Here is a 12,086-nt window from a genome sequence, read left to right as displayed (position 1 = left end):
CTCGCCAGTGAGCCTTTTTGGTGAGATTTACCACTTGACAGTTCAGACCAGAGATTAAAAACGGGTTCAACCAGTTTGACTACCTTAACATGGCAGTGGTTAGGGATAGAGTGAATGAGGAAAGGGAGTGTCTGTGGGTCACTGGGTCATGGGTTTCTGAGGCCCACCTTTGTCCCGGTTGATGTGGTTACCGATGACTGGGAGGAAGATTTAGATGACAGATTTTTCTATGCATGGAATACTGTGGTCTGGCCTGACATACTGTTAAGCAGAATGATGGCACAGTTTTAAGAAAATCAGACAGCTGCTTCTTGAAACTTGGAAAGTCATTCCAACTGAGAATTCCCTTCCTAACTTTGGGTGAGGGAAATGGCCAAGAACTTTCTAAAATTAGCACCAGTTCCCTTATCCTTATACAAATTACCATCTGGTGTTTGTTTCGTGTATTCGAAGAAAGCCAGCTGGAACGGAGAATATCAAATACCAGTAACATTTTAGTCTGAAAGGTCCACTTGACATCAAACTCATACCAAGTAGCGAAATCTCAATCTATATAAAGGTGATGGATGCTGTTGATCTTGTGGCAAGGAGAATCTTCTTGATCTAGTTTAGGAAGACACGGCATATTATAGTTTCAGTTCGGTATTTCTCTGTTGCAGTTATGTATCAGAGGGGATTATGGAATAAAGCAAGTTATTTCACTAAAGTTGGAGATAGTAACTTTATTGTTCCTAATATGTACTCATAACAAAACCATGACACTTTGGATTATACCAAAGTAGATGTTTATTTTCATGATAACTGCACTAAAGATGTTAAACAAACTCTGAAATAGAGTTTAGTACAAATAGGAAGTTAACTTGCAGCCTCAATGTCTTTCTTCCAAAGCCTAGGCTTGGAGAAGTCACAAACCACACTCGTTATTCACTTCACTCTTTAACACGTTTCTACATAAGATCTTTCTGACCTGCTTCTATCTCCTCCCGACAAAGTATGCTTGCTGCTGGAAATAGTTCTACCCACCCAGGAAACATGAAGCCCAGACTTGTCCCCTCATGTTTCCAAGGGATTCACAATTAAATTTCCTTTGAATAAGCTGAAGACAGTGTGTTTGAATATTATCTCTTCGGTAAAGCTTTTCCCCCCAACCCCAGGGAGAGTTAGCCTAGTTCTTCTGTCTGTAGCCACAGCATTACAGAGACCTCACCTGGAGCTCGGAGCCATGAGAACCGTATCTGGGGAAGATTATTTTTATCTGCTACTTCTAACTGGTTCCTGTGCAGGGAGGAACGCTTGGTGACTGAGCAAGGCTAATGGGTGTGGAGATTCAGGCTGGGACGGCGCTACGTTTGTGATCAAAAAGGGCAGCAGTGGATCATGGAAGAAGGAAAATCTGGAAGGCTGGAGAGGCTGATGGAAGAAGGTTTAAGAAGCAGAGGAGGTAGCTGTTGGCCTCAGAGCACTTGGCAGAGGGCAGGCATGAAATGGGAGCCTGGAATGAAGAATAAGCCTCTAGCAAGGTTTTATTTATTTCTATTAACTTAAATTTTTTTTTTAATGTTTATTTGAGACAGAGAATGCGTGCACATGCATGAGCAGGGGAGGGGCAGAGAGAGAGGGGGACAGAGAATCTGAAGCAGGCTCCCCTCTGTCAGCACGAAGCCCGAAGCAGGGCTCGAACCCACAAAATGTGAGATCGTGACCTGAGCCGAAGTCGGATGTTCAACCAACCAAGCCGCCCAGGTGCCCCTATTTCTATGAACTTTTTATAGCGTAACAAGCAATGTAAACTTTCCAACTCCCCATGAATTCCTCTATATGTCTAACACCTAGCTCATGTGTGTAACATGTGGGCTCTAACTGTGCCTCGTTTGTTTAGGACAGGCCATTTGCAGGGTTTCACCTGTTGTCCTGCCTTCATTACTTGACCGTGTTCACATTCAGTTTCACAATATGTCTGTTTGGGTGACAAACTGTAAGGTCACACAAAGTAGTTCTTATCTGACTGTACTTTGAAGACCATACCACATTTTATCCCTAAATTGCCTGTTTACCTATCTCCATTCCAGAGATCATGGGTTCAGGCTCCCAGAGGGATAGGATACGGTCTTTGTTAATTCATTTGAACACCACGTACTAAGTTTTATATTGTATGTGTTAGGTGCTGGGATACGATGAGAAGATATCTGCACTCAAATATCTTAAGGGGAGTGGCACCTGGGTGGTTCAGGTGGTTAAACAGCTGACTCGTGATCTCAGCTCAGGTCATGATCTCACAGTTGTGAAGTCGAGCCCCGCATCTGGCTCTGAACTGATAGCAAGGAGCCTGCTTGGGATTCTCATATTCTCTCTCTCTCTCTCTCTCTCTCTCTCTCTCTCTCAAAATAAATAAATAAACTTAAAAAATAAGATCTTCAGGGAAGAGGCTGAGATGTACTCACACAATTATACACCTGAGAGATAAGGCTTGCAACGGAGTTCCTCCACCTTGACACTGATTGACATTTTGGAGCAGATAACTCTTTGTTGGCCTGGGTGCTCCAGGATGTTGAACTCCATCCTGGGTCTCTACAAGTACATGCCAGCAGCACCCCCTCTAGTAGTGACAACCAAAAATGTATCCAGACATTGCCAGATTTTATCCCCACCCAGCTGCCATCCCAATGTGGAGAAGCATCCATTAAGTCAAAATACAGGGCATCATGGGAGGAGCACCTAACCCAGACTTGGATAGAATCTTATTAATTTTTCATCCTCAACTCTGACTTGACACTTAATAAGTGCTTAATGAATTAATGCAATGCATAATATCATGCTATCCTTCAGGATTATTGGAATAAAGTCTAGCAAACTAGGGGGAAGTTCAAGTATGAGGTCTTGGGCAGAAGTCGGCCAATTCAGAATTTCACTCTGAATCACAGGCCCCAACCTTGTTCCCAGAAATACCCTATGGCCACAAAGGAACCTGCTCCCTAAATATCATAGCACAGATTTTCTGGCAGTTATTTTCCTGTTAATAAATACTGATTGTCAAGCACTTTGGCAAATATCAGGTGCCTTAAATGCTAAATAGTCATTAGAAAGCCACATAAATATTTTAGATTCATCATCCACAGCAGGGAAAGCAGAGCCCTGATTCTAGGAGGGAAAAGGAAAAAAAAGCCTTGACATTCAACTAATGGCTTCACTAACTGACGCACCCACCTGGGAGGCTGAAATTTGGTCCGTCTCAGAAGTGAATGTTCTTTGCAAAACAGAGTTAAATCTATCTCAACTTCAGTGGAGGCATCCTGTCCCCAAGCCAGCCATTGTTTTGATGTAAATGAAGACAAGAAAATTCACAGCACTACCCACATGTTCCTTTCACACAGCCTCTGCCCTGAACCAGACTGACATGGAATAATGGGAAGACAGGGGCATGAGGAGGCTGATTCATGTCAGCCTTTCTTGGTGGACTCAGACAAACTGGACGATAATGGAGCTTTCTGGAACAGGCTGTGTGATTTTGGGCAAGTGACAACTTCCCTGGGTCCCCATGGGTAAGGTGGAGGACAAAAGGAGTAACGATTTCGAAGCAGCTCACAGCACTCATGGTTATACCTGCAGTTTTACATCCGTGAAGACTGATGGAATTCAGGGGTCCCCAGCATTGATTTTTATTTTGGGGGTGGGAGAGATGGCACACAAAAATCAGCCCCTCAACAGTCCTGACGCCCTTGCTTAACAGGCTCCCTAAAGTGTGGTAAAACCCCACGGAGTATCCTTCTGAGGCTGGCAGCCACATAGAATGAATGAATGGGCCAGTCCGAGCTAATTCCCAGCTTGCCCCTCTCCAGGACGGTTTTGCATTAATTGCTGTGGTGTCCTATTGACTGGAACATGATCCAGCTGTTAGCCCGGGTCTTTAAGTTACTGAGTCCTCTGGGAACCCTCTGAAAACCCCCTTTGCCCAAGGTAAGTATTCCCAGCAACTGCACAAGAGACTCACTGATGTTATTTAGAAGTTGCAATTAATAGTGAGATTTTTTTTCCCCCTGATGGATCAGTGTTCCCCCTAATTGCCAAGCCATAATTCTTTGCTGATTCCCCAAAGGTTCATTTTATTTGGAGATTTTTAAAGCACACACAAAACCCAGAAGAATAGTTGTTCCTTTGTTTTAATGTTGCTGCGCTTAAGCTTAAAAAAAAAAAAATCCTCCTCCCTCCTTTAATCCCTTCAGGAAATGCCTCATTCTCAATACTTATTAAAAATGGGGAAGCAGTCCTAGGTGGCTTCTGGAGGTCGAAGTTCATAAAGTGAATATGCATAAAGGCAGCAGAATATCAAGTTTTCATAATTACACCTTTTCCTGCATACATTTCCTGCAGTGAAATCGGCTTTGATTTGGTCTGATTTAATATAGTCTTTCTAATTTAAATCTATCCCTTCACTTCTACTTTGCTGTTGTTCAACTTTAGATGGGAAAAATGGGTTCCTATTTCCCACTTTCACACACCAATAAGGATTCTGTATTTCTAAACAAGAGTGATGAGATAGCATTTAATTTCTGACCTCTGTCCCTAATTCCAGAGCTTTGGGGAAGGAAAGTATTTCTGTTTTGGAGAGATAAACTATGAAATGAGAGGGCAAAAGAGGATGGAGAGACGCAGGCTTAGGCAACTGTGTCTAGCATAATGCCTTACTCAAAGTCAGCAGGTATCAGTCTTTGTTGCAAGAACAATGCTTAAGATAGGAGAGGAGGCTCTGAATAATCTTGTAGCAAAAGACATAGTTAAGAGCACATATAAAAAAAAACCCATAGTTAGAAGTGGAATTTTGATGAAAACGAAGTCCTGTTAGAGCAATCTGGTTCAATAGGTAGAAAAAAATCAGTGAAGGACATTGAGTTGAACTATAGCTTCCATGTTGCTTGCTTTGCTATCCTGGGACACAGGGTTGCATGAGGAACTCTCAGATAGATGTATGATTGGTCTAAATGGAAAGTCAAATGCATGTGGGGACTGAAGTTCTAGTTCATAAGCCACGGACACCCCAACTGGAGCTTTTGGGAATTCTCCTATTTCTCTTGGAGGAGACATTTGTCATGTGCAGCTAGTGCTGACCTCAGTTCCCGGCACAAAGGAGGAATTCGACAAATGTGCGAAGGGTTATAACAGACACTATTCTTGAGGTCTAGCATGAAAGGTCATTCATTTCCTTTTTTTTTTTTTTTTTAGAAATAGAGCACGTGAGTGGGGGAGAGGGATGGGGGGCGGAAGAGAGAGAGAGAGAGAGAGAGAGAATCCCAAGCAGGCCCCACACTCAGCATGGAGTCTGACACAGGGCTTGATTCTGTGACCCTGGGACTGGGATCATGCCCTGAGCCAAATCAAGAGTCAGATGCTCAACTGACTGAGCCACGCAGGCACCCCATTTCACTTTTAATACCGATGTTAGGGAACTATAGCTGTGTTAGAAATAGTCTTTGCCCTTCAGATATTTAATAATGAATCGGGGAATCAGATAAAACCACGTCTAACTAAAATACAAGGTAGTAATGGTTTTCATACACAAAACCTTTTTCACACAGAGCCGTGGAGGTGTGAAAAGCAGGAATTCATAGATCTTCAGGAATATGAAAGGTGTGGGAGGTGAAGGTAGATTTGAAAGGTAAAGGAATATTTCGTGGAATACACGGCATTGGAGAGGAGTCTTTGGTGATGAGTCTAACTTTGATAGGCTGAGATGGGAGAGGTGAGGAGAAAGACCATTCCTAGTGGCAGACAGAGGTGCAGTAACTATCTTGGGGGAATGATAAGGGCTCCAGTTTGGCTAAAACAAGGGATTAGGGATTGGAAGGAGACGGCTCTGAAAAGTAGGTGAAGGGGTCACGGCTTTGGAGGCCTTGAATGCTGGAGTGAGGAGCCAGTCTTCATTTGCACAAACCACAGATATTTGAAATGATGGCTAGAAAAATGGAAGACAGGAGGTAGGAGACCCCTTCATTAAGAATCTACATATGGGGGTGTCTGGGTGGCTCAGTTGACTGAATAGCCGACTCTCGGTTTCAGCGCAGGTAACGATCCTGGGGTCATGGGATGGAGCTCCACATGGGGCTCTGTGCTGAGCGTGGACCCTGCTGAAGATTTGCTCTCTCTCCCTCTGCCCTTTCTCTGCTAGCATGCGTGTGTCTGTGCTCTGTCTCTCTCAAAAAAAGTCTCCATACCTAGAACCTAATATGGATCAACTCTGACCTTTTTGCAGCCCCTTCCTGAGCCCATTCCCTGTAACTGTGCTGATCTCTAAGGCATGAGGGGTTCATAAAGCCCAGAATGGGCTCCCCCAGAGCTGGATCTTCTAAACAGGGACATTAATCCCATGTTGTTTGCTGTTGGTTTTTTCAATCCTTCATCAACAATTGACACAAGTGGGGGAAAAAGAGCCAAGGCAAGTTGCGGGAAACAGCTTACTTGGGGGTTTGAAAAGAGCCACCAGATTTATGCAGAGGCGCTCAGGAGGTTGCTGGGCAGCCGACAGGGCCGGCCAGACTCTTACTGATCTTGCGGTTCCCCAGGCAGCCGCTGGCTTGCCACATACGGAACGTCAGCCATTGGAGAAACCCCAGGATGACACCTGTAAGCCATTCCGTTATTTTAAAAACTCATGTCATGGAATTTCTGTATTTTTGTTTCCTTCTTCTGTTTGTGGCCTGAGGAGTAATTAATGACCTGAAACTTCACTACTGAGCCTCCATGAGAAAGGATACCTGCCAAAGGAGGAGTCCAGAGACGGGGCTAAGCTTACGCTGCCATGCAGATTAATGCCTGTCTTGGGGATTTCTCCTTGGTAATTAAAGCCCCAGCTTCTGCCTACTTAAATATGGCTTGAATCGACTTCTGATGTCCCTTTAGTATCTCAAGTTTCAAAGCCAGTGTCTCAGTGGCAGCATCCTCAGGGCAGTTTTGCGTTATTGTTTTCCTCTCTGGGAAGAAAATTTTCTTTGCTGATCTCTTTGGGAGATCTTTTCTCCAATAGCAATACGATTGCGGGGTCTAGGGTAGAGTCAAGGGTTGGAATCCCAATTTTCCCTCAGTTCAGAGGTAATTTGTTAAAGGACACGCTTTTCACGGATTTAAAGAAATTTCTGCTTTAAAATCCAGTAAGAAAATTTCTGGGTTTTTTGCATATGATGAAGCAAATCAGTATGAATAAAGTCATGATACTGTAAACGCTTTCTGATGTAAAAAAAAAAAAAAGAAAATTTCTGGGTTTTTATCCCAAAGAAATGATTTAAAATGTGTTAAGATTGGAGCGCAAGGCTGATTATTCTAGCCTTGCTTGTGAGAGAGAAAAATTCAAAGTCTAACAATGAGAGATTGGTTAAATAATTCACATTATCTCTATAAAATGAAATATTATATAGCCATCCAAATGGAAGCAACTAGAGTAGTTTATAATAATGAATATAAAAGTCTGTATTTCATGCTACTGCAGTCCCCATATGTCTTGCACACAGAGTGGGTGCTCCAGAAGCTGATAGACATTTTTGGATTTTCATTTTCCTATTTCCAAGAGCAACACTGGGGTGGCGGTAAGCACCGTGGTAAAACGCCAGACATCTCAGCCTGCTTTTCTCTAGCTCAACTGCAATTTTCCTAAGTTATTTTTCCACTGTAATAATTTGTTTTTAGGCTTGTCACTTCTAGGTTGCCAAAATCGACCTATTTTTCTGCCCATAAGTTTGGCTAGCCAATTGGCTAGTGAATCCACCTGGCCACCAATTAAAACTCATTACAATTCAGGTTCAGTTGTTTATTCCTTGAGACAGCCAATGAATCATTCAAAGGTTTCTTAGACGTTTCGGAACCACATGGAGGCAGATTCAAAGCGATAGGTCTCAGATAGGTAGGTAGTAGTGAAGATGAAATCACAGCTGGGCCAGCCTCTCAGGTATTTTCAATACCCACCCCCGCCAAGGGATCCAAGCTAGTTTTTATCTGGCGTTACTTCCTTTGTGTTCCCAGGGCAAATTTTGAAGCATTTCCTTGCGTGGCTCTGCCGCTTTGATTAGGGTCCTACTAATAAGCAATGGAAATGAAGATGCCCAGCAGGGAGAAGGAGCTCAGAGGGTTGAAAAAAAAAAAAAATTCAAGCTCTGGACTTTGTGCCAATTATTTGAAAGTTTAATGAACCGTGGGTGTTGGTGCAAGGCATCCTTAAACGGCTGGGAGCCCCAGTGAATCCAAAGCTGCGCCTCTTTGTGAGTGTCTGCTTTTTCTGGAATCCAAGAAATAAACTTAGGAAATAGTAGGGATATTTTTGCCTTTGTGGGGGTGGAGTGGGGTGGGCAAGATTTCACCACTTTCAAAAAATGATAGGAGGAGGGTGAAAGTCTGAACCTCATTTCTCAGCTGGATGCCCCCAAACAATCAAATTTCCTCAAGTTTCTTCCTGTTACACAATGGGGCTCTTCACACTCTCCTGCTATTTTCAGACTTGCCAGCTGAGAAGGGATTCAAGCTCCAGTTCTCTGGAGCCTGGTTAGTTTAATGGGGTTCTGTTCTTTCTCCCCTTTTCCCTGAATTATGAGATCTGAGCGCCAGGCTGGGGGTAGGAGAGCCAAGAGAGGGGGAAGCGAGTGATGTAAAGGTCAGACAGTGTGAAACCCCACCTTAGAATTGACTGCGTTTGTCTGTAAGGAGAGCAGCTTATGCTTTGGAGGCACAAAGAATAAGAAACAATGTAAAAGAGGGTTTGGTGTTGACGGTGCAACAGGAAGACTTCCAAAGCATTTGTAAAGATGAGAAAGTCGGTGGGTTTGTTTTGCAGCTGATCAACCCACTGAGATTTAATAAACACCAGGGTAGATAATAATATAAGGCTGATGAAAACGATGGCTCGCATTAATGAGCACCTGCCGTTCTTGTAAGAGCTTCACGTGTCCTAACTCATTTCATCTGACCAACAGTTTAAGCGGTCCTAACCGTTACCTCTATTTCACAGGTGAAGAAACAGAAACATGGAGGGGTTCTAGAACTTGTCCAAAGTGACACAGATGACTGCTGGTACCAAGATTGGGGCCCAGGCAGTCGGGGTATGGAGCCTCAATTCGTAACCACCGGCCCCTTAACTATCTTCCGTGAGAGATCAAGGCTACTAAGAGTAAAGCAAATAGCCTGAGGCCAGGACCTATGTGTCTCCCGTGCCCAGCTCAGGGCCTGGGAACTACAAGAGCTTAAGCAGCCAAGATCATTACTCTTGAATCCAAGAAAGAGCTTTGTCTTGGAATCAAAAAGGAAATACCACATCAACTTTAGTTTGAGTGAAACACAAAACTAAAAGCCAACAACAGTGTCCGAGGGTACTAGAAGGAGAAACGAACAGAGGATGAATTATTTTTAAAAATTGCGGATAGCTGTTAATTGAATTGGAAATATCTTTGCCTGCTTCCTTCCCAACTTTCTACCACTTCGGGAGTCCCACGAAATGACTTGTACTCCGGAGTTTAAACTCATGCCCTGAGCTACGTGGAAACATTCAAACTGGCTTCAATTTCCTACTTAGAGATGGAGTCAGGATGAGTATAAAAGCTCCTCAAGTCTTCTTGGGGAAATACAAGAGTTAATTTCCAGGTTAACATCTAAAATTGGTTCAAGAATTGGATATGGCACCATTTTCCTCTGTAGTTTGACAGCTAGATCAGAAAGCAGAGCTTTGGAGATAAAGGTTCTAACACTGAGACGTGTGTGTGAGTGTGTGTATGTGTTGGTGGTAGCTACAAGAGGAAACACAAGACAGGGTGAGAGTAGCCAACAGCCAGGGGTGAGTGAGGTCCTTAGATCACAAGAAATGAGCACAGCGAGAAGTAGATTCAGATAAAAACGAAGCAACTTTTGAGCAGAGGTCGGAATGACCTGAATTGCCTCTGGGGCAAGAAACCTGGGGGCAAGTCTCTTACACTTCTTCAGCCTCAGTTTCTGCATCTCAAAAAAGGGAATTTAAATATCAAACTTGAAAGGTTACTTTAAGGATTTAAAGAGAAAGGTCCCTAGGGTGATTTAGTGGGTTAAGCACCCGACTTTGACTGTCAGCTCACGATCTCCTGATTTTCAGCTTGGAGCCTGCTTCAGATCCTCTGTCCACACCACCCTCCCCCGCTCACGTTCTGTCTCTCTTTCAAGATAAATAAATAAAAGCATTTAAGAAAGTTTTAAAGAGAAGACGTGAAAAGAGCTTGTATAGTACTCGGCGCCCAGCAGGTACTCAACAGCTGCTGATTGTTGCTAGAAGTTGGGGTTTGTCAACCCGAGCACTCTTGACATCTTCAGCCCGATATTTCTTGGTTGTGGTGTGGTGTCCTGTGCACTACAGAAAGCTCACCAGCATCCCAGGCCTCTACCCCTGGATTCCCCCCAGTAGTGACCATCAGAACTGTCTCCTGAGGCTGCCAAATGCGCCCCCCTCCTGCCCGCCAGCTGAAAACCACTATTCCATTTGAGAAAGAGGGAACGATCTCTCTTGGGTGCGGTAGGCCATGGAGTAGACAAATTTCCCATTTCATATTGCTTTAAAGGAAAGAAAGAAACACGCAGGAAAGACACATTTGGAGCTCTGCCACGTCTCCCCCAGGTCCCCGTTTTTCTAACTGAATGATGAGTTCTCTGAGATGAAAAGAAATCTGACAAAAACAGTTGGAGTTCGGACAGACGTGCTAAACTACCCTCTGAATCCCCGGCTCCCACCCCGGATAAGAAGAGGTGGGGGCCACTCATTGACTTTATGAAGGCTATTGGACCACGTTTAACAAGCTAATTGGAGAAACATGGCACCAAATACAGTGGCAATTAACCTTCATTTAAATTAAGGAGTTGCTAATCATAAGAAGCTGGAAAAGAGCTGAGACTATAAAATCTGATAAAATGTGGAGATGGTGTGCTGGGAACATTCTAAATGGATTACTTTATTTCCCTTCCTCTGTGGTACAATTCTGGAAAAATATATTTGTTGATGCAAAACGTGTAGTAGTTTGGATAAAGGTTCATTTAAGGTTAAGTCCATACCCTTTTGCAACGTCTACACTTCTGGTCTCAAAGAGTGGGGAGGAAACACACACACACACACACACACACACACACACACGCACACACACACACACACCCAGAGGCTGAAGTGTCGGATTCTGGCAGGTGTGCCTCTGACTAACAAGATACATACTTTGTGGGCTTCAAATAATGTTATTCTTTTTAGCATCAAATACAGTGTACCTGGGGCAGAACTTCAAATACAGTCTCTACGCATCCTCTCACCAAGCACGAAATGCTCTGGAGTTGTCTTGAATATCAGCCCAGCCCACTTGGGGAGGGCGCGCCCTGGCCCGTGGACCTCAGAGGTACACCTGCTGTCAGTTACCAAAGCAGGTCAGTTCTAGGAGAGTCATAATTATTCAATAATTTCCACCAGACTGGATGCTCTAAATCCACCCCTAAATGCATGTTGCTTGGCCTGTGGAAGAACTTATGATCTATTAAAAGAAAATACACAGAAATGAAGTGGAACTGACAAGTTGAGAAAAGACGGAGCAGGGAGAGATAGGGGGAGGGAGAGAGGTTTCTCAGCTCGGAGGCTGCAGTTCTGATTTCCATCTTGGATTACAGCTAAGAAAGATGTAGTTGGGAGGAACCAGCATTGGAGACTCCGAGCATCAGCTCTTTGCCTGCCTTCTTTTGTCCTCTCTTAGCGATGGCCTTAGCCCACACTTGAAAACAGGGAGCCTTCTTTTGTTTTGGGGGTTAAAAATCCACCTTCTAGTTGTCTAAAGGAGAGGGGTCACAGGAACAGAAAGGTTAACTGGGTGGTTCAACCTAGCAATTGTGGTCTTAGAAGAAGTCCTGAGTCAAGCTCCATCCTTGGGGGAATTGGAGAGAGGAGAGAGTGTGGGGGAGAGGCACTAAGCAAAGAAGAATTGAGAAGGCTGCTAGCAATTAAAGGAAGCTGCCTGCAATTTTTATTTATTGGGCTAAGGTCCTACCAGTAGTGGGAGAATGATTACAATTAATGGCAATAGGGGCACCTGGGTGGCTCAATAGGTTAAACATCTAACTTCGGC

At 43.9% G+C, this 12,086-nt stretch overlaps 1 protein-coding gene and 1 non-coding gene across 2 annotated transcripts in view; one reads left to right on the top strand and one right to left on the bottom strand.

Moving 5' to 3' along the window:
* SYNPR (synaptoporin) overlaps nt 1-12,086 on the bottom strand; it is a 311,626-nt gene that overhangs the window by 31,213 nt on the left and 268,327 nt on the right. The window lies entirely within an intron of this gene.
* Nucleotides 7,161-7,223, top strand: LOC111559637. Its single transcript, XR_002740761.2, has one exon. It is a non-coding gene; the product is annotated as a small nucleolar RNA Z39 (small nucleolar RNA).

Source organism: Felis catus, chromosome A2 (assembly GCF_018350175.1).
Source record: "Felis catus isolate Fca126 chromosome A2, F.catus_Fca126_mat1.0, whole genome shotgun sequence".
In the NCBI taxonomy this organism is placed as follows: Eukaryota; Metazoa; Chordata; class Mammalia; order Carnivora; family Felidae; genus Felis; species Felis catus.
The sequence above is the reverse complement of the archived record's forward strand: the minus strand, read 5'-3'. Positions and strand labels throughout refer to the sequence as shown.